General features: G+C 35.5%; 2 pseudogenes; one reads left to right on the top strand and one right to left on the bottom strand.

Annotated features, from left to right (window-relative positions):
* Positions 1-3168: 3168 nt before the first annotated feature.
* LOC124973387 (olfactory receptor 2L3-like) lies at positions 3169-4104 on the bottom strand (annotated as a pseudogene).
* A 22796-nt stretch (positions 4105-26900) lies between these two features.
* On the top strand, positions 26901-27659 carry LOC124973489 (olfactory receptor 2L13-like; annotated as a pseudogene).
* Positions 27660-27999: the final 340 nt, after the last annotated feature.

The raw sequence follows: 27999 nt of genomic DNA, 5'->3' as shown, positions 1-27999 counted from the left end.
TTATTATTATTGTGAGCTGCTTGAGGAACACGTGGTGAACATGAAGTGCACAAGTGGGTTCCAGAGAGTGGGACCAGTAGTGCTGAGAATCTCCTTCACTGAGACTGTCATCACCATTTGTGTGTGTATATATATGAATATACAAATGTTTTCTCTGATATGTGGATGCTAAATCACAATAAGGAGTGGGGTTCTAGGAAAGAATATAGTTGCTTTATTTTAGGTAGAGAGGAGTGAATAGAGTGGAATGGGCATGGGATAGGAAAGAAAGCAGAGTGAAAGAGACATTATTACCTCATGTATATATATGACAGCATGTCTGATGTGATTCTACAATATGTACAATCAGAAAAATGAGAAATTACACTGTTTTATGTATGGTTTATGAAAGTGTATAAATACATTCTACTGTCATGTACAACTAATTAGAACAAATAAAAACAGTAATCATAATTTAAAAAGCACCAATAATTCTGAAGTATTTAATTGGAATCACGAAGATTCATAGAAGGTAATTTACTAATCAGAAAGCAGTAATAAGATTATACAGAGCATCATATAGTCCATCATAGCTCATGGCAAATAAAATATAGAAAACAAACATAGCAAAAACAAAACAATGCAGAAATCAAGTAGGAAATAGGAATCACATCCTTAATGAAGCTTGGATTCTGAGTGTTCAGTTCTTTCTGGAGCTTTACCTGTCCATCACAGTATGCTACCAGGCAGTGCGCCCTGCCTCCCCAATTACCTCATCTCCCTGGCCAGGCAGACAGCACACTTGTAAATGGACTGGAACTCACTTCCTGATTTCTGTATTTCACACCTCAGGATTTCTGCTGAATGCTGTGATTCAACATGAACTTCAGATCTATTCCTGAAGCAATGATGAATAAAAGTAAACACTTGAAAGGGATAAGTACCTTTCATTACCCTACATTCAAATCTCACTACCTTGCTCACCTGTGTCCTGTGGTCATCAATGAACAAGCCTTTTCTGAGTAAACTTCTTGACTTTTTTTCAAGCAAATGTACCTCTCCATCACTCCTCTTCATCTTCTCATCTTAGAGATCTCCATGGAGAATTGGAGCTTCCATGGGTCAGTGTCCCTTCACCTGTACTGAGGCCCATGATTTTCTTGTATTCATGAGGGCATTCCTGAGACCTGAACAACAGAGGTCCAGTCAGTCAAGACACTTGATAGCCCTGGGCCCAGGTTGAGGAGTGAGTTTCAGCCAGGTGTTGTGATGTTCTCAAGGTATGTCAAGAGTCAACATACTGCAGACAGAAACAAATACATTCATTGAGAATGTCTCAGAATTATTCTGTCCCTGTGTTTTATATGTTCTTATTCAGTATATGCATATTAATGTCCCATAGGAATGTTTCCCAATATGATAATCTTATTCCCAGTTTGTTTTATATAGTCAGAAGGTACAGAACTATAAAAATAACCTAAATGAATAAAAACACAAAATGAAATTTCTACAATATCAAATATATGGAATTTGTTAACATATTTGAGGTATTATGTGTGTTCAAATTGTTTCTTTTCTATTGGAAATGCTCAATAAATTATGACAGTTATCCTGTGTTAAATAATTCATAAATAGTATTTTATTACTGGTTTTGTGAAATATTATTAAAAAGATACTCAGCATTAGAACTGGGATAGAGTTCAGAAGTAGAGTAATTGCCCTGTACTCAATCTTCAGCACACACACACACATACACACACACACACAATCAACTATTAAAATTATATTGCATGTAGTGTCTAACATGTTCACAAATTTCTCGTGGTTTTTATTAGATGAAATAATTATCTCATCTTTCACAAAGGATGAACTTGATCCATTCTAAGGTCTTAAAAATGTTTGGACTTTTAAAATTCCTACCAAAGACTTTCCTGGAAGCACACTGCATCAATTTTTCAATGTTGTTGGATGTGAGAAGTTGGGGCACTTGTTAAGTTTAATAAACTGCCTTTGAATTGTTCAACAGGTTCATGTCTAGCACACTCTAGGTCATTCTATGGCTCCCACACAGGACTCAACAACCTTGACCTGTAAGGTAGGCAAGTCAGGCTGTTGTGTCCACATAGAGAAGCCCTGAGGGAGAAACCCTCTCAACTTCTACCCAATGCAGGAGTCCTGTGAAAGGAAAACTCCTAACACACTACTCTTGTCCCCAAGGTCTCCATGGAGGGAGTTAGTGAGCACCTCATAATCTCAAGTACCAAGTTTGAAGAGATATAAAACTCTAGGGTGGTTCTAGAGGAAAACATGAGAGAATAATTTTAAATGAAAGGGAGCTGTTGTTCTACTATGTTAAAATTTCATTGTTTGATTCATGAGTAATTCCTGAATCACACTTGTCTTTGAGATAGTAGATATGTTCAGTTATTTTATAAATAAGCTCCATGCTGTGTGCCCAAGAGCCAGAATTCTTCTGGAAGACCTTGATGTGGGTCAAGATGTTGCCCTGACCTCTGGTCTCAATCACTCAGGAGACAGAGGCAGAAGGATCTCTTGAGTCCAGGATTGGAGGTCAACCTGGCTACATAGTGCCATGCTGTCTCAGGAAAATTTGTAAGTGATTTGCAAAATTAACAAGGGAATAATGTTCCTACCTATGGATGGGATAAGGATGGGTTTATTTGATTTAAAAAATGTCATATGTGTGGTAGAATGTATTTAATTGCTTAATCAAGTATCTTGATACAGAAAATATTTGTTTAAATAAATTATTCTCTGAGTTACAAGCAATGAGGCTCAAATGCCTTTAATTTCATGGTGAACTTTATAGGCTGATAACAATTCTTAAAAATAGAAGGATTGAGAATCAGTGATCCATATGAGAAGTGAAACAAATGAAGAAATGTTAATCACTAAACAAGAGTGGGCATATACAGAAGAAAGGAATTAGTCTCTGATGGATAACAACTATTGGTTCTGTAGAATGTCAGTAAAATTGTACAATAATAAAATAAAAGCCTTGCTTCAAATTTTAAGTAATTAATGAGACAATTTTGTATAGACATGAGCAATTATCATATATTCTATATTATTTGTAATCTCCTCACTCCAGGAATGAAATAATATTTTAATGTACTACACATTGCTGAATGGACTTGCAGATAAGTTCTGGAGAAAGTTGATCTACATTTAAATAGAAGAGATACTTTGAGTCCATCTGCTCAGTGCCCCATTTCCTCCTTCTTCCTCAGGCTGTAAATGATGGGGTTGAGCATTGGAATGAGGATGGTGTAGAAGACAGCCAGAACCTTGTCCTCTGCTGGAGACAAGAGGGGTCTTGGGTATAGGTAAGTGTAAGAAAAGGGGACCTAGTGGAAAGTCACCACAGTGAGGTGGGTTCTGCAAGTGGAGCAGGCCTATTTCCTCCCTTCCCCTGCCTCCATGTGGCAGAGAGCAAGGAGGATATGATCATAGGAGCCAAGAGTTACACTAAATGAAAACACAAGAAAAAGTGTGGGGCTCACAAATGCTGTGTACTCATAGACCCAAGAGTCCATGCAGGCCAGGGTCAACATGACAGGGACATCACAGAAGAAATGATTGATGACTATGGATCTGCAGTAAGGGATATGGAAGAATATATTGTTTGAGCACAGGAGTTTGCAGAGTTCATCATCCAAGACCCCAATTTCTTGAGCACACACACTCTTTTTTCTTTTTATATGAATGGGGTAGTGGAGTGGGCAGCAAATTGCCACATAATAGTCATAGGCCATAGATGGCAACAATCAGGCTTTGGAACCTATCAAAATCAAGAAAAAGAAACTCTGAATCCCACACCCAGTGAATGTGATTGATTTTCTACAAATGGAAAAGCAGAAATGATCTTAGGGACAAATGAGGAGAGATGTAGATTAGATCAATGAAGGACAGCTCACTAAGCAGGAAATATATGGATGTGTGGAGGTAGATATCCAGGAGGTTGAGAAGGATCATGGAAATGTTGCCAATTAGAACCATTAGGAAGATGAGATCAATGAAGACAGAGAGAAAAAGGCCAGTTCTTGATGATGGGAACAATCCCAATGAGATGAAATCAGTTGATATTTGGTTGAAATATTCCATACAGCATTCTAATGGTTTATCCATCGTTTTGCCCCTTCACTATTTCTCCATTAAGAGTTCATTTTTTCTGTTCCCTTTTCCTCTTTCTTTTTCATTATTTTAGTTAATTTTTTCTCATTTTTTAGCTGCCATCTGCTACCTATCTCTTGCCTCTATTCTGTTCATTATTTAAGATATTCTGAACATTTCCTTGTCTTCATATCCCATTATCTCTTCACTTAATAAGTCCAAGTCTCTCTGATAGAATTACCAATAAGCTTTATGCCTAACCCATTGATATTTTTGTGGTTATTAATACAGTGCACTATGTACTAGACACATAATATTTAGTGCCTGATCTAGTTCATAGGTTTTATTTTTGTACTAGTGTTAAACACTAACACCCATTAGTACAAAAGTGGCAATTAGTAATACAGAAGTCAAAGTAGACACAAGACATTTATCTTGATGCTCTACATCTGTTGTTAATATTGGTGCTCTTCTTGGTTCCCCTTTCCACAAAGATGGACTGGAGAGACATTAGCACACTGTACAAAGTAGAGATTCTGCAGTTGAATAATACTCAAAACTCAATCAAGTAAAAGTGGACCTCAACCCTACAAGACTCAAAACATATGAGACTCAAAATTTACTTCAACAAGTAGAATTGGGAGACTAAAATCTCAAACCAATAACCATGCCAGGAGGAACAACAGAGGATCTCAGGTCCCACTCCTGAACATCTACTTGTACAAGGGGTGGGGGTGTAGGGGGTTTCTGAAACAAGAAACAAACTACTCAAAAAGATACTCATATTAAAAAGGGGAACTTCAACTCAGTTGAAACACAAACCCAAGATATTTGAACATATGAACAACAGATAAACAAATCTCACTCAAAAATTCACAATCCACTAACAAAAGATTCTACAGACATGGAAGGGAACTTTATGCTTAGAAATAATATGAAAACTGATTATTAAAATGTTCAGTGAATTAAAAGAACATCTAAGGAATGAATTAAAAGAGCAAGAACAGGAGATGAAACACCACTTTAATTAAGCAGATTGATGATAAAAAACAATGATAATGAGGAAAGAAAAAATGAATAAAACTAAAAAATAACTTGAAAACATCACTAAAAGTTTAGATTGTACAGAAAATAGAATGCCAGTCCTTGAAGACAAAGTCTCAGACCTTGAAGATAGGATACATAAATTAGTGTACTCAGTATGCATTAAAGCAAGAAAATAAATAAAAGATCATCATCAGAATAGACAAGAAGTCAGGGAAAACACCAAGATACAAAACCTGAGATTTATTGAATAGAAGAGAACATGGGTATTTACTCTAAAGTATTAAGAGTATTTTCCAGAACACACTCCCCATAGAAGAAATAAAATAGACATCCAAATGCAGCATCCATATAGGACCCTTAATAAACCATATCAGAAGAGAAGTTCCCTCAGACACACCACAATCAAAATTTGTAGTATAGGGGCTGGCGTTGTGGCTCAGTGGTAGAGCACTTGCCTAGCACATGTGAGGCACTGGGTTCAATTCTCAGCATCACATAAAAAATAAGTGAATAAAATAAAGGCCTGTAATATCTAAAAAAGAGAATTCACAATCCACTTATTTAAAAAAAATTTGTGGTATAGAAAATAAGAAAAGGATATTAAAAGCTCCAAGAGAGAAACATCAGGGCAATTAAGAGGCAAGCCAATAGGGTTCCCTTATGACTTCTCAAATTAGATCCCAAATCAAGTAGGTACTGGAATGAGCTATTCTCATCTTTAAAAGAAAATAATTGCCTGACAAGATTACTATATTCAGCAAGCCTCTGTTTCAAATTCAATCAAGAAATGAAAATGTTCCATTGGAAGGATAAAATAAAACGATGCATGACCACTAAACCAGGACTACAAAGAATACTCAAAGAGGAACTGCACACAGAGGAACCCAAAACAAACTTCAAATCTCCAAAAGAGATGAAGATCACTAGAAGAACAACTAAATGAATGTAAATCAAGACAAAATTAAATATAACAAAAAATGGCAGAAAATTATAAACACATATCCAAAACCACCTTGAATATAAATGGTCCAAAATCCCCAATGAAAAGACAAAGATTTCCAAAATGCATCAAAGATGCAACTGTGTGCCATTTTCAAGAGAGTAATGTCACAGTCAAAGACAACAATTGGCTGAAGGTAAGAGAATAGGAAAAAAATATCCACAAATTAAGAAGAAAAGCAAGCCGGAGTAGCTACTCTCATATCTGACAAAGTAGATTTTAAGCAAAAATTATCAGAAGAGATAAAGAAAGTCATTACATTCTCATAAAGAGAAAAATCCAATGAGAAGATATAAAATTGGCAGATACAGGCTTGGGGCTGTCAATGATAGAGTGCTTGCCTGGTTTGCATGAGACCCTGGGTTTGATCCTCAGCAAAACATTTAAAAAATGAATTAAAAGTAGTTTCAAGAAACTGGTACATACATATGCCTAATTTGTGTACCTAATTACATACACACACATATCATCATCATCATCATCTTGACATTAAATCACAGGTAAAATCCAACACAATACTAAATGGTTTCAACACACCCTTATCACCAATAGAGAGATAATACAAACCTAAAATCAATAAATATATTTGACCAATATATATGCAATAAAGGAAAAAAATAAGATGATAGTCAGAATAGACAAAAAGTCTTGGAAAACATCAATATACAAAACTTGAGATTCATTGGATAGAAAAAAACATGGAGATTCACTCTCCATGTTGGTTTAACATACTATAAATCAAATGGACCTAATACATATATACAGAATATTTCACCCCAAAATTGTTGAATTTACCTTTCTTTCAGCAGCTCATGAAAAGTTTCCAAAATAGACCATATGTTAAATTACAATGTAAGTCTTAGTAAGTACAAAGGAAATGATACAATCCTGTGCATCTTATCAGATGATAATGGAGTGAAATTAGAATTAACACCAAGAAAAATGACAGTCACAGAGTGAATGATTCTATTTTCAATGAAGAACTGATAATAGAAGAAATTAGGGAAGAAATCAAGAAATTCTAAGAAATAAATGAGAACAAAAACATTACATATCAAAATTGCCGAGGCAGAATAAAAGTCATTCTACATGGAAAATTTAGAGCATTGAATGACTTCTTTAAAAAATAGACACATTCCAAGTAAATAAGCTTATGTTCCATCTCAAGGACTCAGAAAGGAAGAAGAAACTAACTCCAAAATTAGTAGAAAAGAGAAAATAATTAAGATCACAGTCAAAATTAATTTAATTCAGAAAAAAAATACACAGGATCAAATAGTGATTTGGTTCTTGTACAAGGTTAAGAACATTGATTAAACTCTTACCCAAACTAACCAAAAGAAAGAGAGAGAAGATGCACATAAGCAAAATTGAGGTTTAAAAGGAGACGTCACAAGAGACACTTTTGAAATTCAGAGAATCATTAGACACACTTTTGAAAATTTACACTCCCCTAAATGGAAAATTTAAAACACATTTACAAATTTCTAGACATGTATGATTTCTTCAGATTGAACCATGAGGATATAGAATATGTAAAGGAATTGAAAGAGCAATTAAAATCCTTTCAACAATGAAAAGTTTAGGATGAGATGGATCCTCAGCTAAATTCTACTAGACCTTTACAGAAGAACTAACACTAATCTTTCTCAAATTACTTCATGAAATTGAAAGGAACAGTTCCCCATACTTTCCATAATGCCAGTGTTATCCTGACACCAAAAACAGACAAAGACACATCAAAGAAAGAAAATTACAGACCAATATTTTGATGAACAGATATGAAAGCATTTTTAATAAAGTATTAGCAAACTACATTCAAAAACACAGTAAATATATAATACACCACAATCAAAATGGTTTCATTACAGAGATGCATTGCTGGGTCAACATATGCAAATCAATAACTGTAATTGACCATGTAAATAGAATTAAGGACAAGAATCACCTATTTATCTCATAGATGCAAAAAAGAAATTTGATAAAATTCAACACCCATTCATGTTAAAAATTTGGAAAAAACTTCGCATACATTAACTTACCGAGGTATTGCATACAAATCCAAAGCCAGCACCATACTGAATGGAGAAAAACTAAAAGTATTTTCTCTAAAACCATAAGAAAATGCACATAAAACTCACAGTGAAACACTAATTCTCATCCACTAGGAAAGTTAATCATGAAAAAACATAGAGAGTATGTTTTGACAAAAATGTAGAGATACATTTCAGGGTAAAATTAGTTCAGGAGATATATTTAGCATATGAATTAAATATGGATTAAGTCTCTCTAAGTGCTGCCTGTTTCATAAATAATGGCATATTCCAATCTTTTGAACATAAATTGCCTTATTTCATTGCAAAGTGTTCTTTTTACTCTGCTACTATTCAGAGTTGAAAATGAGATACTGAAAAAATCCATCATGTCAGTGACGTGTGTATTAATAACATAAATATTTCCAACATGCACCTAAATTTGATAATAAATAACTGAATCACAGATGTGATGATTTTGACAAGACTCTGTAGGGACCTGGGGACAGAGTTGAGGACCAAGGGGAGAGACTACTGTGGGCTTCAGATAAGGCAGTTTTCACTGAAGCACAGATAATTTCTCTATACTCACTCTCATTTAGTCAAAATGATTCTCAAAGATAGATCATTACAAAATAAGGCTGATTTTTAAAATTTTGATCTAAATATTTGCATCAGTTCAGCAAGACTGGGTATTTTCCAAAAAAACCTCTTTAAGTTGACTTTGCAGGAAGTTTTCTAGGATATCTCATGGCACTTTTCAAGTCTCCTAATGGAATAAACTGTCAGAGACAGACTTCAGTATCTAAATCAATTAATGGATGCCTTTAATCTCTCTGACATTCTCTACCGTACTTTGCAGAAATTGGAATCTCCTTTTCTCATCTCCACCTGAGATATCCTCAGGCTCCTGATCCTGCAAAGTAAACCAGGAAGCAGTTCCATTTAACTGAGAAGCTTTAGGTTATGGATTCCATAGATCCAGACTCAGTTCTTAAAGTAGCTGGTTGTGGAATCAGCTGCACATACACAAGAAACTTGTATACACTTAGTTATTTAGAGTTCACAGCATTGTGCAACGGAATCTATAAGAAACTACACTAAATAGTGTCTGCTATCTTCTGGACACAGAGAGTCCTCAATGTCCCTGCAGGGATTCTGTGAAATGCCCCTCCTTTCATGTGTGTCCACAGCAGGGTCTACTAAGGAAGGGAGGGAGAGTTCACTGACAAAGAAGTAACTGATTTCGGGGACAATTTAAATGATGTACACTTTCACCTGTTGAAAAGGCTGTAAAAGTTGGAGAGTCATATTTTATAAAGGACAAAAAAGTCCAGGACACCTAGTGAATATTTGTTTCTGTTTCTAAGTTATTGATTTCCATGAGATTCCACAATGTTGAATCACCACTAGTAGAAAAATTGTGAGTAGGTAGATAGATATTTTCAAGCCCAAATGGAAACTAATTTTGAGAATATATATTTTGAATTATGTTTTGCACTGAGGTTGGGTTTATTGCACTTTAAATTACAACTTCACTGGATAAACCTTTAGTTTATCTTAGTCTAATTCTAGCTCTTCCCATAGAAGAGATGTCCATATGTTTGGTGGATATAACAGTGGAGTTTATACTTTGTAAGTGGAACCAGAGAAGCTGAATGAGTTATTACAAGCTGTCTTTGTGAACATACATATGAATATCTTGGGGCCATAGTTAAAAGGTTTGAAAATCCACCGCTGACATTGGTCAGAGCATCACCTTAATTATCACTGTGCATGTCCATATGCTGTCATCTATGTCACTTGTATAAGGACATAGATTTCAAATAGTTTCTGAAAACTGTGCCAATTTGATGATCAAAAATTCTTCCTTTATACTAATGTATATATTATTGTTATTACTTTGCTAAAATTTTGTTTTGTTACAAGAAAATATAAAAAACAAGTTGCAAAAGATGAAAGCAAAAAGCATCACGATTGTCACAAATCAGCTTTACAGAAAAAATTATTCTAACCTTAACATGAGTGCAAGTCAAAAATTAACCTACAGCATTTTCAGAATGTGTCCTTTACATTAAGTCATTTCCCAAACACTGGTAATTCTAACCATTGTCACGTCACTGATACTATAAGGACCATTTTAAATTTTCATATAAAATCAACACTAGTAGTTTCCAGGTATTTAATATAATAATGTGAAATCATAGAAGGTAATTTAGCAGATCTAAAACAGCAATAAGATTATAAAGGGAGTTATGCAACCAATTGTCTCTATGGAAGATTCAAACAAACCAAAACAAAAACCACATAAAGCAAAACCTAAGTGGGAAAGAGGAAATGACATCCCTCCTCTGAACTTGGGCTGTGGGTGTTCAGTCCATTCTCTGAGCTTCACTTGCCATCAAAAGCATCCTCATAGGTAATGTGCTCTTTCTCTTCCTTTACCTCATCTCCACTTCCATTCTGACAATGATTTATCAATGAGCTCAAAATCACTTGGATTTCTGTTTTTCATTTCTCATGATTTCTGCTAGATAGTGTCCTACAAACTACACTGAAATTGAACTTCAAATCTATTTTTGAAGCAAAGTTCTCTCCTCCCACATGATAAATGAAAATGGTCAATGCATAGGCTCAGTACCTTCTATTATCTCAGCCCATTCACTCACTCATTGCCTTGATTAGCAGTGTGTCCTAAGTTCATAAATAAAGGCATCCTTATGAGTTAATTGCTTGGATATTTTTTCAAATGAATGCTTTTCTATCACTCTTCTCCCAATCCATATCTTAGAGTCCTCCACAGAGACTCAGGAGCAGCCTGGGGTCCAGTGATCTGTGAGCCTAGGCTAATGATTTTCTTCCATTCCTGAGGGTGATGCTGAGACCTGGGCAACAGCAGCAGCCTCAGTAATGACACACAATGGCCTCAGGCCCAGGCTGAGGAGTGAGTTCCAGGAAGGTTCTTAGATGTTTCCAGGCATGTGAAGGGCTGCTGTGGCGTGGAAGGAAAGAAGTCTTCACTCAGATTGCCTCAGCATTTCTCAGTGCCTCGTATTTTCTGAAATCTGCATTTCACATGTTCTTATTCATTATATGCCTAGTAAGGGCACACAGTAATGTGTCTGGATATTTTAATTTCTCTTCCATTTGCTTTATAATGGCAAAAAGCACAATAAAATGAGTCTACATTAATAGAACCACGAACTAAAATTCTGAGTGTCACCTATGTTATATTAAAAACATTATTTTAGATGTTATGTGTGCTCAAATTATTTCCTTTATTATGGACATTACCTTTAAATTATGAAAGGTTTTTCATTATATAGGTATTGAAAACTTTTATTGCACACTTTTGTGAAATATTGACAAAATATTCAGTTTACTGTTATATTGTATATTAGTAACTTACATATCCAAATTTTTAAAATTTTTTGTTTATTTTGATTTTCATTGACACCTTCTAATTATACATAATAAATTGTTGCATTGTATAAATTCATATAATATAATAATATCTTTTGGTTAGTTTGATCCCCGGGACATCCCCTTTTTCTCCTCTCCATTGTCCTCTGAACTTCATTCTCTAATCTACCAGTCTTCCTTTTGGTTTCATGAGATCCTTTTATTCTGCTGAAAAATGTCTATTTTTAGACTTGAAAAATCTGTTGTCCAAGAACAATATTTTAATCACCAATCACCAATGAAAAGTCACATTAAATACAATTCAAAGCTATTACGTATGGACTTCAAGGTAAACACTCATGCTTATTAGTCAGGAAATTCCAGTTGGCAGGATGCACTGTGAAAGAGTAGCGGACCTCAACTGCTGTGCCCAGTTCATGGGTAGAATGACCCAAACCTACAGAGCCCCACACTGGCAATTTCCCCTGTATGCAGACAACACACCCCTGTAATTCTTCAACTCGAGTGTTTGTTTTTTCCTCTTTAGAGTGGAGACTTTCCTTGCTGGTCCTGTAAAGGATCAAGAAAACCTTTTGCCATAGTGGTATCAGGACATCTTGCATTTCTTGCAATGGTGTGAGCATGTGTTACTCAGACACTTGGACTAGTTTTGGTTTTCTTTTTCTCCGATTCACAGTCAATTGAATGATCAGAACTGAGTGTTAAATTCAGCCAAATGCTTTCAATAAACTCAAGGCTAGTGTATTTATTTACATACATAGCCATCTTTTATTTCTGTACTCACACTTTGAAGTTTCCAGACACATTTTGATCTCTGCTTCACCTTTTCATATTCATACACACACATAGATTCAATTGTTCAATTTAATTCTAGCCTTCACATGTAAGAGAGAACATTTGACCCTTGACCTTCTGAGTCTTGCATATTTCCCTTAGCATGATGATCTCCAGTTCCACCCCTTTCCCAATAAATGCTGCAATTTCATTTTTTTAATGGTATTCTACTGACTTATATATTCTTTATCCATTATTGTTTGACAGGCCATCTGGTCTGCTTTCATAGCTTGCCCACTGTGAATTGTGTGGCTACCTGTGTTGTTGTGTCTATATCACTATAGAATGCTCATTTAACATCTTTAAGGTAAATGCCAAGGTGTGGTAGATCTGGGTCACATGGAGGTTCCATTTGTAGTCTTGAGAAATCTCTGTACTGTTTTCCAAAGCGACTCTACTAACATGAAGTTCCAACAATGTTTGAGTGGATTTTTATCCCAGAAATTATTTTTTGTATTGATTTTTGCCATTCTAATTGGAGTAATATGATAATTCTATGTAGTTTCAGTTTGTATTTCCCTGATTGCTAGGTATGCTGAACAATTTTTCATATTTTTAAGAAATCATTCCAATATCCCAAATAAAAACTCTAAGTCATTTTGAAGCAAAAGACAAAGGATTTATTCTGACCAGGATGAGGGGAGCAGAAAACAGACAGTTCTGCAGGTCTCAACACCCACATGGGGGTTGACTGCCACTTAGAAGCTGGAAAACCAAAAGGAAGGGGGAGAGATGGTGGCAGTCACAACCACAGGGTACATAACACATATTCTCAGAATCCATCAGTATATGTGCAGAACAGCAAGCTTACAATTTACAAGTGAAGGATTTTGTGGTCAGGGTGCATGTTGGGAAGGGTGGATGTGTTAGCTACTTGGCATGAGTGGGCTCATATAGAAAAAGGGGGTAGGACTTTGTACAGGGTGAGATGTCTGAGCAAAATGGAGTTAGCTTAGCTTAATTTTAAAGTCAGCTCATAACAATATGTTTTGTGGTCATTTGTATTTCTTTTAAGAATTGTATATTTAGTTCTTTGTCCATTTATTTATTGAATTATTTGTGTGGAGGTGTTAAATTTTTTATTTCTTTATACATTCTGGATACTAATGCTCAGTTGGAGGAGCAGATGGCAAAGATCTTCTCTCATTCTCATTCCTCAGACTCTCTTCATGATCTTAATAGTTTCCTTTGCTGTTCACAAGCTTTTGGATTTGATGCCATTCTGCTTACTGACTCTTGGTTAGATTTCTTAAGCTTTAAGATTCTTCTTAAGAAAATCAGTGCCTGTGCCAGTATGTTGGAGTGTTCACCCTGATAAATTCTAGCAGTCGCCAAGTGTCTGGACTCATTCCTAGAGCTTCTATTCACTTTGAATTGATTTTTGAGCATCTAGAGATACAGGTATTTATATTCTACTTACAAATATTCAGTTTTCCCAGTGCCATTTGCTAAAAATTTGGTCTTTTCTCCAACATGCCTTTGCCATCTTGGTCAACTAGCAGATGGACATATCTATGTAGGTTTGTCTCTGTGTCTTTTATTATATTTATTTGATCTTCATGTCTGTGTTGGTGCCCAAACCATGCTGTAACTCTTGCTGTGTAGTACAATTTGAGATCCAGTATTCAGTATCCAGAATAGCTTTCTTTTTTTCAGGATTGTGTTGGCCTTTGTAGAATATTTATTCTTCCAAATTAATTTTAGTGCTGGTTTTCTAGTTTTGTGAGGAAGGTCATTGGTATTTTGATGGGGATTGCACTGAATCTGTGTAATATTTTTAGCATATGGACATTTAACAATATGAATGCTATCTATTCCAGAATATGGGAGGTCCATCAATATTCTAAATTCTTCTTTGATTTATTTTCCAGTGTTCTATAAATGAGAAAAAGTGAAAACATACCCACTAAAAACTGAAACAAGGTAGGGATGCCCTCTTTCACCATTTCTTTTCAACATCATCCTTGAACATCTACCCAGAGCAATTAGAGAGAACAAAGAAATTGAAGGGATATGAATAGGAAAAGAAGAACTCAATCTATCTGTATTTGCCAGTGGCATGATTCTATATTTAGAGGAGCCAGAAAATTCCACCAGAAAACGTCTAGACTTCATAAATGAATTCAGTAAAGTAGCAGAATATTAAATCAATGCTCACAAATCAAATGCATTTTTATTCATAAGTGATGAATCCTCTGAAAGAGAAATTAGGAAAACTACCACATTCACAATAACTTCAATAAAATAAAATACTTGAGAATCAAACTCACAAAAGAGGTGAAAGACCTCTACGATGAGAACTACAGAACACTAAAGAAAGAAATAAAAGGAAACCTTAGAAGAGGGAAAGCTCTCCCATGTCCTTGGATAGGCAGAATTAATATTGTCAAAATGGCCACACTACCAAAAGCACTATACATATTCAAGAAAATTCCAATTAAACTCCCAATGACATACCTCATAGAAATAGAGCAAGTAATCATAGAATTCATTTGAAAGAATAAAAGACCCAGAATAGCTGAAGCAATCCTTAACACAAAGAACAAAGCAGGGGGTTTCACAATACCAGAACTTCAACTATACTACAGAGAAATACTAACAAAAATGCATGGTATTAGCACCAAAATAGGCAGGTAGATAAATGGTACAGAATACAGGACACAGAGACAAACCTACATAAATACAGTTTTCTCATACTAGACAAAGGTTCCAAAAACATACAGTGGAGAAAAGATAGCCTCTTCAATAATGGTGCTGGGAAAACTGGAAATCCATATGCAGCAAAATGAAACTAAACCCTATCTCTCACCTTGCACAAAACTCAATTCAAAATGGATCAAAGACCTAGGAATTAGACCAGAGATCCTACACCTAATAGAAGAAAAAGAAGGGCAAATCGTCCTCATGTCAGCTTCAGACCAGACTTCTTTAACATGACCCCCAAAGCAGACTAAGTAAAAAAAGAAATTAAAAATTGGGATATATTCAAATTTAAAAAGTTTTTACTCAGCAAATGAAACAATAAACACTGTGAAGTGAGAACCTACAGAGTAGGAGAAGATCTTTTCCACACACACTTCAGATAGAGCACTAATCGATGAGCTTCTGGATTGACTTTTTGGATTGGCTTATTTCACTTAGCATGATATCTCCAGCTCTGTCCATTTTCCTGCAAATGCCATAATTTTATTCTTCTTTATGACTGAGTAATATTCCATTGTGTTTATATACCACAGTTTCATTATCCATTCACCAATTGAAGGACTCTAGGTTGGATCCACAATCCAGCTATTGTGAATTGAACTGCTATAAACATTGGTGTGGCTGCATCAATGTAGTATGCTGATTTTAAGTCTTTTGGGTATAAACTGAGGAGTGGGATACTGTGTCAAATTGTGTGTTCACTCTAACTTACCTAAGAATCTCAATACTGCTTTCCAGGGTGACTGCACATATTTGCAAGTCCAAAAGCAATGTATGATTTGAAAACTTACATATCTTCTTCTGTGAAGTGTCTGCCCAGTTCCTTAGCCCATTTATTGATTGGGTTATTTGTACTTTTGGTGAAAAGGTTTTTTGAACTTCTTTATAAATTTTGGAGATTAGTGCTCTTTCTGAAGCACATGTGGGAAAGATTTTCTCCCATTCTGTAGGCTCTCTTTTCATATTATTATTTCCTTTGCTGAGAAAAAAAGCTTTTCAGTTTAAATTCATTCCATTTATTTTATTCCTACTTTCATTTCTTGTGCTCTAGGATTCTGTTAAGAAAGTCTGGTCCTAAGACAACATGATGGAGATTTAGGCCTACTTTTCTTCTATTTGCTGCAGGTTCTCTGGTCTAATTTCTAGGTCATTGATCCATTTTGAGTTGAGTTTTGTGCAGGGAGAAAATAGGTGTTTAAATTCATTTTATTGCATGTGAATTTCCAGTGTACCCAGCATCATTTGAGGAAGAGGCTATCTTTTCTCCATTGTATGTTTTTGGAACCTTTGTCTAGTGTGAGAAAACTGTATTTATGTGGGTTTGTCTCTGTGTCTTCTATTCTGTATCATTGGCCTACCTGTCTGGGTTGGTGCCAATCCCATGCTGTTTTTTTTTTTTTTTTTTTTTTTTTTTTTTTTTTTTTTTTTTTTTTTACTACTGCTCTGTAGTATAGTTTAAGGTAAGTTGGCTCATATCTGGAATTCAATAAATGTAATTCATCACATCAATAGACTTAAAATGAAGAAACAAATGATGATTTCAAAAGATGTAGAAAAAGCATTTGATAAAATACAACATGCCTTCATGCTCAAAACACTATAAAAAATAGAAATAATAACATACCTCAACAATGTAAAGGCTCCTCAAATTATTCCACATATTGGAAGAGAGGGAACACTTCCAGATTTACTCTATGGAGGCAGGATAATACTAATATCAAAACCAGACTAAGACACATCAAGAAAAGAAAACTTTAGAGAAATGTTTTTGGTAAATATAAAAGCAAAATCCTTAATAAACTATGAATAAATCACATGCAAAAACACATTAAGAAGATAGCACACTTTGACCAAGTAAGTTTCAAAACATAAATCAATACACTTAATCCACCACAAATGTCAAGTAAAGGAAAATCAATACATGATCACCTCAATGAATGCAGAAATAGCATTTAACAAATCCAGTGTTTATTCATTTAGAAACTGTGGAACAGTGAAAGGAATACAAGAAATTTACCTCCACAATGTACAGGTGATAAATGAAAAACCTGATGACAACATCACACTGAATGGAAAATTCAAAGCTTTTCTGTAAAGTCAAAAAAATGAGAAGAATGTCCACCCTCAGAATTGCTATTCAATGTAGTTCATGACACAATTTCAATAAACATGAGACAGGACAAGAAAACAGTGTATTCACACAGGAAAGAAAGAATTCATATTACTAGTTGCTGATGACATGATCCTATATCTAAAAGACTCTTCAAACTCTACCAGAAGATTTATAACACTGATAAATAAATTCTGCCAGTAGTCAGACACAAGATTGACATGCATCAACAATTGCCTTCCTATAGTCTGATAATGAATCTCTGAGAAGGAAATGAGGCAAACTATCCCATTCACAGTAACTTCACAAATGAATACTTGGGAATAAGTCTAACCAAGAGGCTGAAGTACCTGTACAATTAAAACTACACTACACTAAAGAAAGAAATTGAAGAAAACCTTGAAGATGGAAAGACTGCCCTTCCAGGATAGGTAGAATTAATAAGGTCAAAATGGCTATACTTCCAAGAGCATGAACTAGATTCAATGAAACCCTGAACAAAATAACAATGGCATTTTTCACAGAACTAGAAAAAATAGTCCTAAAACTCTTCTGTAAGTATAAAAGTCCCAGAGTAGGAAAAGCAATTCTGAGGAAAAATGGTGGTGCAGGTAGCTTACAATATTAGATTTTAAATTATACTAGAAAACTATACAGAATCAGCATGATATTGTCATTAAAACACACATGAGGACAAATTGAATAGAATATAAGACACAAAAAAAATTATGTAGATAGTCTTCAGATACTTGACAATTATGCCAAAAGCATGTTGGAGAAAAGACAGCTTCTTTATCAAATGGGGTTGTGAAAACTGGATAATCCATATGCAGATGAATGAAATTCAATTCCTGCCTCTTACTTGGTGCCAAAATCAACTCAAAGAGGATTAAATATGAAAGAATTAGACAAGAATATTTGCAATACTGGAAGAAAACTTAGGCTCAACACTCCAATGTATCACCAAAGGTATTCACTTTCTTAACAATAATCTTAAAGATCAAGAAATAAAAGCAAAAACCCATCACTGGGACAGAATCAAATAAAAAAGTTTTGCACTTCAATAAAAAAATGCATTAAGAGTGAGCCTCTTAATATCACTGTTCTCCTGATTAATACCCAGAGTGTGTAAAGAAATCAAAATACCACCACAAACTAGCCAAATGCCTAAATGGGCAAAAGAACTATGCGGGGGCATCTGGAATTCCATCCAGTGCTTGACAAAGATCCTCTGGAGGATGATTGCAAAGGCTCATCCTAAAAGGAATTGCCGGATGTTTTGCTCCGGAGCATGGTGTTTATTCTGCTGTGTTTTTCTGATAATATATTACTCATTTCAGTCTGAATGGATTGCTTAAGGGGATGAGGGGAATACAACAAAATTCCAGAAAATATTACCTACAATCTGAAAAACAGTGGGTCTTTACCACTAACAAAATTAAAAATAATTTTGCAACCATGCAATGAGTCCCTGAAAGCCTCTGGAGAAAATAGTTATAAATCTGCCTTTGTCTTCAACAGGCTGGTTAAATTTTAACAATGGTTTTGTTTATGTGTGGTGGTGAGGTAAGAGAATAAGGTTCCACAACATTTCTTCCTTCCTACAAAGAATATGTCACCCCTATAATAAATGTTGGTACACAATAACCATTGGGACCGCTGCCCTCCTGTAACCCTTAACTCAGCAATTTAGATATTAACCAGAGGGACCTAATGGAAATGGTCACATGAGATTACTTGTCTATCACTTTAACCGTGAGAATAATAAGAATAGCCTTAGGTCACATAGAGTTTAGATATTAAGGAAATAAACATTGTATTAGCTCATCAACATAGTTAGATATTCTTAAAACAATTGTGATTAGGTAAGGATAATCTGTAAGGTTGCTGTTTTCTGCCTATGCTTTGGGAACTTCTTTAATATTAACCACAAGACCACCATTATAGCCTGAAGAAAAATGTATATAAACCCAGCCTTCCCCAGAATAAAGTGGGATTGATTGCACCAGAACTAGAGTCTGTGTCTTTCATTCTCCATCCATCACTGATGCTGTCTCCCAGTGCCCCGTTTACCAGTGTGGAACCCATGGACTCCTGCTAGGGCTGGACCCTGGCAAGTGGCACCCAACGTGGGGCACTCTGGTAAGCCCCCATTTATTAATATTAATTTATTTCCTTTTCAAGACAGCTAGGATCCTGTCTGGGGTGCCGTGGACCCCTCGGTAGAGAAGGCTGAGAAAGGATAGGCAGGGATAGACAGAACAGCTACCATGGGAGGTAGTGAAAGCAAAGAAAGAACATTATTAATTGATATTGCTAAGCACTTATTAACAAAATGAGGAACTCATGTAGGAACAGCTCAATTAAAAAGATTTTTTCATTTTGTGCAAGAATGTGCCTCTTGGTTTCCTGAACAGGGAACCTTAGATGTTAAAACCTGGAAAAATGTAGGTGATGCTATGCATGCACATCATAGATTATATGGCAATGAAAGAGTCCCCACTGATGCTTTTGCATTGTGGAATCTTTTTAGGGACTGTTTAGACCCTATACATGAAAGTGAGCAGCTAAGTAAAAGGGTAAGATCACCAGACGAAATGTCAGAAAAGGAGCCTTTGTTGACAGCCTCAGTTAAAAAATATACAGAGGAAACTCCAAGTGAAAGTGAAAATGAATCAGACGATGATGAAGATGGGAAAAAGGAGAAAGGTCTACCTGATCAGCTCTCCCCATCTGATGAAGAGGACTTGGAAGAAGTTGCTGTCAGATATCACAATGAAGATCCACCTTTGGTGGCTCCTGTTGTGCCGGCCCTTCCTAAACCCCCAGATAAAATAAAAAGGAAAGTCCAAAAGGTAGGATTTCTAGGTGCTGTTAGTGAGGCACAAAAACAGGGAGATGTTAGTATTTGTTGCCCTATAGTACGGGCTATAGATGAGGGAGGAGAGCCTCATTGGGAGCCTCTCTCTCTTTTAAAATGTTAAAAAAAAACTAAAAGCAGCTGTAAAAGATTTAGGACCTACTTCCCCTTATACTCTGCAGCTAGTGTAGAATATCCTTCTCCTGTGGCTGTCCCTAAAGGCTATCATATTATAGTCATTGATTTAAAAGATTGCTTCTTTACTATTCCTTTAGCTAAACTACATAGATGGCATTTTGCTTTTAGTTTACCATCACCTAACTTACAAAGGCCTTATCAAAGATTTCAATGGAAAGTATTACCTCAAGGAATAAAAAATACTCCTACATTATGTCAAAAATTTGTAGATCAAGCCTTAATTAATTGTAGACAAAAGTATCCAGACTACTATATGATTCATTATATGGATGATATATTGATTGCACATTCTCAAAGCCATTTGTTACAAATGATATTACAGGATTTAATTAAAGATTTACAGATGTGGGGTCTGATAGTGGCTCCTGAAAAAATTCAACAGGAACCTCCTTATAATTATCTAGGAAGAACTATAAAAACAGATTGTGTCAACTCTCAAAAGGTACAAATTCGAAAAGACAAACTATTAACGTTAAATGATTTTCAAAAATTATTGGGAGATATAAATTGGATTAGACCTTATTTAAAACTCTCAACTAATGATTTAAAACCTTTGTTTGAAATACTAAAGGGTGATTCAGATCCTAACTCAAGTAGAGTATTAACTAAAGAAGGAGAAAAAGCCTTGCAAGTTGTTGAAACTGCAATTCAAAACATTACTTACAACAAGTTAATTATAACTTGCCTTGGGTTTTTATTGTGCTAAAAAATGAAACATACTCCAACAGGTTGTTTATGGCAAAATGATCCACTTGACTGCATATACTTACCAGCATCAGGAAAGAAAATATTAATGTCTTATCCTACTACGGTAGCTTCTTTGGTATTAAAGGCCAGATTTAGAAGTAAAGAATTGTTTGCATGTGAAATGCATGAAATAATTATTCCTTACACAAGAGAACAATTTGACCAATTATTACAAATTGATGATCAATGGGCTATTGCATTTCTAAATTTTACAGGAAAAATTTCTTTCCACTTGCCCAATAATCCTTTACTACATTTTTTACTTCAAACAGAAATAATATTTCCTAAATGGTGCTCCTCAACTCCAATTAACAATGCTATGTTAATATTTACAGATGGGTCATCAAATGGAAAAGCAGTTACAATAATTAATTCTCAACCCACAGTTCAATGGACACAAGAAACTTCTGCACAAAGAACTGAATTAGAAGCAGTCATCTATGCTTTCAAGACTGTTGCTCAACCCTTTAACTTGTACACAGACTCACTATACATTGTTAAACTGTTTCCAACCATAGAAACAGCAACTCTCTCCTTTTCATCTAAAATTATACATAGGCTACAAGAACTTCAATATCTAATTCATAAAAGAACTTCACATTTCTTTATAGGTCATATTCGGGGACATTCCAGATTACCTGGTCCCCTTGCTCAGGGGAATACCCATGCTGATCACTTAACTAAATTTTTTTTATTTTAACAGCTATAGAAGAAGCTATTATATCACACAAAAATCATCATCAAAATTCATCTGCCTTACAAAAACAATTTCATATTTCTAGAGAAAAAGCTAGAACTATTGTTTAAAATTGTCATGTTTGTCCTAAATTTATTCCTTCTCCACAGATGGGAGTTAATCCTCGAGGACTTTTACCTAATGTCTTATGGCAAATGGATGTAACTCATGTATCAGAATTTGGAAAATTGTCTTATGTTCATGTTACAGTTGATACCTTTTCTCACGTTATTGTGGCCTCAGCCAGAACTGGGGAAGCCTACAAGGATGTGATTCAACATTTATTCCTTTGTTTTTCTGTTTTAGGAATGCCTAAAAAATTAAAAACTGATAATGCTCCTGCTTATACATCAAAACCATTTAAAGATTTCTGTTCCAGGTTTAATATTTCTCATTCTACAGGAATTCCTTATAATCCACAAGGACAAGCAATAGTAGAAAGGAGTCACCAAAGATTAAAAATACAAATAAATAAGCTAAAGGAGGGAGAACTTAAATACTCTTCCCCACATCATATTTTACAACATGCTTTATTTGTTTTAAATCATCTAAATACTGATAAGGAGGGGAATACTACAATGATGAGACATTGGGAAAGTAAAAGGTCAAAACAAAGTTTAGTAAAATGGAAAGACTTATTATCTGGTAAATGGAGAGGACCTGATGTCTTGCTAACATCGGGTCGAGGCTATGCTTGTGTATTTCCACAGGATGCGGAAACACCTTTGTGGATTCCATACAGATTGATATGTCACTACAATGAGCCCTATTCGAAGGAGGAAGAACAAAGAGTATTGGATCCCTTACCAACCCAATCAGACAGACAAAAATGGTCTAGTATTTAAGATGAAAAAGTTGCATCTTGCACAATCATCTGCAACCTGCAACTCAGACCTGCCGACTTGGGACAAGTGAAACGCCTGACCACCGCTGCTGAACACATGGTGAACAGCTCCGGAAAACCTAAAACTTTAGAGGCTTTGTTTTTTGCATTGATTGCTCTCATTTCGACTCAGGTACTGCCTATTCATGCTTATGATAATGAAGGGAAAGCTTACTGGACCTATTTTCCAAATCCTCCCTTACTGCATCCAACTACTTGGAGCAGATCTAATATTAAAGTATTTACTAATGAGCCTCAATTACTTGGAGGGATTTCAGATTCTTTAATATCACATAAAATAGCATTTACAATTACATTTCATGGAATTACTGAAGAGACACCAATGTGCTTTAGTACAGATAATCTACATGTGCCACTGGGTTGTCTCCCTTTAAGTTATAGGACTTACATTACTGATTCTCCAGGAGAAGAAGACAATGAAAGAGATATATGGTCCCTAGAGATAACCTCACTTGGATATGCTAATTATAATGACACAAATATTTCAGTGGCTTTACCACCTCCTTTTAAACTGTGTGACGTCTTTAACAGTCATAAAGACAGATCTTGGAATCTACTCAATTTAGAAACAGATTTCCCCAAATGGTTTGAATGTGGTTTTCATCATACTGCACTACAGTTTAAGCCACAAGGCTCTGCTACTACTATTACAGATTATTCTGTGTCTTCTCCTGATTTTGATTATAAACTATGGTTAAAGATAAGATGAAATAAAACAGTACATTTTTCTTACCAATGAGCCTATTCATAGATGGTTTACTCCTGGATGGGTAACACCAATCTACTGGAGTGACCTTATAAATGTAAATTCTCTTACTTTCCTGACTTGTATAAACTATTAGCAGCTACTAATATAGTATTACTACAAAGACCTAAGTTAAGTAAACCTAATGACTTTGCAGTACATGCTTGTATAAATGCTCCTCATGCTATTCTTATGTCTACCATAAATAATTTCAATATCACTAAAAATAAGGAAGTTTATAACATTTATTGCCATGATTGTGTTCTTACTAATTGTATTAATTCAACCATGTCTAAAGATTTAAAGGTGTTTTTAATTGTACATCAGCCTAATTATGTTATATTGCCAGTAAATCTTACAGAAGCTTGGTATGATGACCCAGGTGTTGAAATTTTAAAAACAGTTAATGAACTTTTAAGACCAAAAAGATTTGTTGCAGCCTTGATCCTAGGAATAACAGCTTTAATCAGTATAATCACTTCTTTAACTTTCTCAACCACAGCACTTGTACAGGAAATTTATACTGCTTCACATGTAAATGATTTATCTCATAATGTCTCCACAAGAAACTAGAAAATTCAAATCAAAACTAAATTGAGGAGCTGGCATTGTAGCTCAGTGGTAAAGTGCTTGCCTAGTATATGTGAGGCACTGGATTAAATTCTCAGCACCAAATAAATAAATAAATGCATTGTTTTTCCATCTATAACTAAAAATATTTATTAAAAACTACATTGAGAATTTATTTCACTTCTGTCAGAAGGGCAAATATTAAGAAGATAAATAATAATAAATGCTGGTGAGGATATGGGGAAAAATACACTTGCACATTGTTAATGGGACTACAAATTAAAGTATCCACTTTAAAAGCAGTGAACAAATTCATTAAAAGACTGCAGTTGGAACAAAAATGGAACTCAGCCATCCCACTCCTTGGTACTTTTGGGCTGCACAAAAATATCACCCTTCTATACTGATACAGTGACAATAATGATTCTGAAAATAAAGTTCACAATAGCCATATCGTGAAACTAGCTCAGGTTATTGTCAACAGATGAGTATATAAAGAAAATGTGCAGTATATACACTAGGGAGTTTTATTTAGCCATAAAGAAGAATGAAGTAATGGGTTTTGCAGGAAATGGACAGAGCTGGAGAACATCATGCTGAGTGAAAAAGACAGACTCAGAATGTCAGAGGTTGAATGTTTTCCTTTACATACGATGAGACAAGGTCACAGGTAAATGCCACAAATAACATGAAATGTATCCTTCCTTGATGTACAAATCTCTGGGTTGGTATAATATTAAGAGATTCCCATGTCTACTGTTGGTACTAGTGCAACAGACACTTTACATACCTCTGCATGCATACTTGCACTTACTTCACAATTGTCCCTCCAAGTAGTCTTGTTTTAAAGATTTGACAACAGTCAGATTTGGTGGCACATGCCTGTAAAGCCAGCAGCTTAGGTGACTGAGGCAGCAGGATCACAAATTCAAAGCCAACCTCAGCAATTTAGCAAGGACCTGTCACAAAGTAAAACACAGAAAAACTTTTGGGGACTTGGTTCAGTATTTAAGCATTCCTCAGTTCACTCTTTGGTACCAAAAGAACAACAACTACAAAATATTTGACAGCAGAGTAATGTCTAAAGGGATTTTCCCAGTTCTATTTCCTAGTCAGCGTTGGAGCTGACTGTTAGAGTCCAATCTGCACCCAATCCTCATTTTACCACAAAACCTCAAAGTCAACTTTTCACTTAAGGAGAATTGCTGATTTCATTAACATATTCACAAATCAATTTATATCTTTCCTCACATAGAAGAAAGTATTTGTCATAACCTTATTTAATTTAGTCACAATTGCCAACAATTGGCTTTAGAAACTGACTAGACTGTAGAAGGTAATTTCTCCTGCTACTTCCATTGATATTACACAGTTGAACAGTGCATCTTGTTGAACCTGAGATTCTAACATACAAATTAGGAGGATTTCACTAGACATTACCTAACACTCCTACAGCTCTTCATTCTGTTTTGGAATTCTTTCTTGGTGCCTTTGTCTTCTCAGGTCAGGGGAGCTTGTTGAGATCCAGGGCTGCTGCTCAGTGGCAGAACCTAATGGATTAGCCTGGCAGAGTGTGGGCATGGCTTGAGGTTTAAACATTTAAAGAATTCAATGGACTATAATAATGGTATCTTATAATTTAAAATCACTTCTCTCAAAACACAGTCTCAGAAATTTAGATAAAGTAAGTCAAAACAATATTATCGAACTAAGTTGACTTGTGTCACCTTTATCTAAGACAATATTTTGGAGAAGAGGTTTCCTTGTCATAAGGAAATATTTATTTTCCTTACAGAATTAACCAAACCATAGCAAATTGTAAAATTTAAGGACAAATTTAAAGGCAAAGCATGTTGATGTGAACCTGTTAACATTCCAGGATCTGCCACTCTTCAGGAGTAATCTTAATTCAGACAATGAACTTTTCTGGGCCTAAGTCTTCTCCATTTAAATTATGAAAGGTAGAGAGGAGAATGAAACTTACTCAGAAGCGAAACATACTCAGGATTCTATGTGCTAAACTCAGCTCACTGAATTCTTCACGGCTCTCATGTGAGGTTTTTGGGAGTGAGCTATCTGTGACTCACACAAACAAATAATGCACTTATTGGTCATGGGCCAATTACCAATGACACTTTTTAAAGGAACATTAATGTTCATTGTATTACTATTATTGCTTTGTGCACTCCATGGTTGTATAAAAAAGTCAAATTAAACTCTACATGTATAACTAAAAAGAACAAATTAAAAAAAAAACAAGGATAAAGCTACTTTGCACATTATTTGATCTATCACTTTTATCATGGGATAACCATGAGTGCTGAGTTGAGGAGGCGGGTAGCAGAACCCTGGCTTCTTCAGCATCTAAGACTGATTGATGCACAGTACTGAGGAAAGCTCCTGCCTGGTGTCAGCAGGAAGGAAGACTCCAGCTACCTCACTGGGTTTGATACATGTGTACTATATATTAAGACCTTAGCTCTGTCTATGACTTGATGAGATGGTTACCAGAGGGAACTGGGGCAGGAACAATCAATTCAGGTCTTAAAATTAATTCAATGAAAGCTAAACTGTTGCAGGAAAAAAAAGTTATTTCTAAATAAACATTAAGAAAAATGACTCCCTTTTATTTTCCTTTTCTGTTTCATTTCAGGTTTAGTTCTTAGTTTTTTGTTTACATTTCAAAGAAATTAAAGGTGCATATTTCATGGAGAAATGGAACCAACAACACAGGATTTTATTTTGTTGGGGTTGTTACCCCCAAACCAAACTGGTCTACTTCTTTTGCTCCTTGTCATATTTGCATTTGTCCTTGCCTTGGTGGGGAACTCAGCAATGACCACCCTCATCATCTTGGACCTCTGACTCCACACCCACATGTACTTTCTCCTCAGTCAGCTCTGCCCCATGGACCTGATGTACATATCCACCTTTGTCCATAAGATAACCATCAACTTCCTCTCTCACCAAAATGGCATCTCCTTCCTGGACTGTGGTGCAAAGCTTCTTCCTGAGCATGGCCACATCAGAAGGCTTAATCTTGGCCTCCATGGCCTATGACCGCTTTGTGGCCATCTGCCATCCCCTCCACTACCCCATCCACATGAGTAAAATGACATGTGTGAAGATGACCCTGGGGTCCTGGACACTGCGCTCCATCAACTCTGTGTCACACACTGTCTATGCCCTCCATCTTCCTTACTGCAGGTCCAGGGTCATCAATCATTTCTTCTATGATGTCCCTGCCATGTTGCCTCTGACCTGTGTGGACACCTGGGTCTATGAGTATATGGTGTTTGTGAGCACAAGCCTGATTCTCCTCCTCCCTTTCCTTGGCATCACTGCCTCCTATGGATGGGTCCTCTTTTTGTCTTCCATGTGCAAACAAAAGAGGGAAGGAGAAAATCTTCACCACTTTCTCCACACATTTGACTGTGGTGACTTTTTACTATGCACCTTTTGTATACAAATCTCTGACCCTAGAATGTCCATTCACCAACAGAAGATAAGAACCTGACTGTCTTCTACACCATACTCAATCCCATGCCCAATTCCATTATCTGCAGTCTGAGGAGGAAGGAGATCCTGGGAGCCATGAGAAGAGTGTGGGGGATGAAATCCTCCAGGAAGAAATGAGTAAGGCTGTTCCTGCTCCTCTGCAGACTTTTTATGCAGACTCTAACTCGCTAGGACAGTGCTGAGCTATACATGTGTAATATGATCGACATACAGAACTCGATTTCTATTGAAATATTCATCAGTAAAATTAACTAGATGATATATTGATTTCTATGTGTAACTATTGTAATTATTTAGTTAGAAGATATCATAATTAATGCTAATATTAACAGTGACTTGAATTAATATTGTACCGTATTGTATAAAATCTTTTTCATACAGTAATATTAATATAATACTTGTACTCATGTTGACATTTATGATTTCTACATATCTAACATGAATTATTACTGTGCTT

The sequence above is a fragment of the Sciurus carolinensis genome (assembly GCF_902686445.1).
Source record: "Sciurus carolinensis chromosome 19 unlocalized genomic scaffold, mSciCar1.2 SUPER_34, whole genome shotgun sequence".
Taxonomy (NCBI): domain Eukaryota; kingdom Metazoa; phylum Chordata; class Mammalia; order Rodentia; family Sciuridae; genus Sciurus; species Sciurus carolinensis.
Note: the sequence above shows the minus strand (reverse complement) of the source record. Positions and strands in the feature narration are given on the sequence as shown.